Here is a 951-nt window from a genome sequence, read left to right as displayed (position 1 = left end):
GACTGTGAGCTGGTCATTATTATTTGATAATACATGTAATATAAGAATGGCCTTTTATACACATTATCATTAATATTTTATTATTATTATTATTTCTGTTATTGTTGTTGTTGTTTTTATTTTTTTCTTTGACTTTCCTTTCTTCCCTTTCTTCTTAATCCCTTTCTTAAATGGACCCAGTCCCTTCCTCACCATCATACCTCTCCACCAGGCCTGTAGCTGTAAAGGAGAGGAAGAGAGGGAGGGAGGGAGAGGGAGTGGGGGAGAGAGGGGGAGGGAGGGAGGGAGGGAGGGAGGGAGGGGGAGGGAGCCTGGGAGGGAGGGGGAGGGGGGAGGGGGGAGGGAGGGAGAGGGAGGGAGGGGAGAAAAAATTATGTAAAAAGAAACATGATAGTATTGATAGAGAGTGTCAAAATGACAGAAATTGAGAAAGGAGAGAGAATGAAATACATGTACATGTACAGGTGGATGTAATGTATATACTTAATCAATTTATTGTTTTACTTTGGTTGCTGTCGTATTTCTTTCTTCTCTTGTTCTTCTTTGATTCTTTGTCTCTCCTTCATTGCTCTGTGCTCAATCACAACCTCCTCCCTCTCCATATACTGTACACACACACACACACACACACACACACACACATACACACTAATTACATTTACAGTAATGAATAATTAAAATCAATCAATTAATTGCATCATACATGTAATCACAGGGTTGCCAGATCATGAACAAAGTTCATAGATTTATGAACTTTTCAACCTTGGCATGAACTTTTCATGAACTACTTTTTTTCATGAACTTTTCATGAACTTTTGAGACTTTTCCTAAACTTTGCCAATTCAATGTTTGAGTAGCTTTAATGCCATTATCTTTGCAATATACAGTGTTTTGCTCTCAAAATGAGCCATCAGTATTCATTTCAGCAAGATTTCAGTGATAAGCTGAAAG

The 951-nt window shown here is 38.4% G+C and overlaps 1 long non-coding RNA gene across 1 annotated transcript; it reads right to left on the bottom strand.

Annotated features, from left to right (window-relative positions):
* Nucleotides 1–146: 146 nt before the first annotated feature.
* Nucleotides 147–644, bottom strand: LOC109586314 (uncharacterized). Its single transcript, XR_002186931.1, has 2 exons — nucleotides 505–644; nucleotides 147–219 (listed from the first exon to the last, which is right to left on the bottom strand). It is a non-coding gene; the product is annotated as an uncharacterized LOC109586314 (long non-coding RNA).
* Between the last annotated feature and the right edge of the window lie 307 nt (nucleotides 645–951).

Source organism: Amphimedon queenslandica, unplaced genomic scaffold (assembly GCF_000090795.2).
Source record: "Amphimedon queenslandica unplaced genomic scaffold, v1.1 AMPQUscaffold_12902, whole genome shotgun sequence".
Lineage (NCBI taxonomy): Eukaryota > Metazoa > Porifera > Demospongiae > Haplosclerida > Niphatidae > Amphimedon > Amphimedon queenslandica.
The sequence above is the reverse complement of the archived record's forward strand: the minus strand, read 5'-3'. Positions and strand labels throughout refer to the sequence as shown.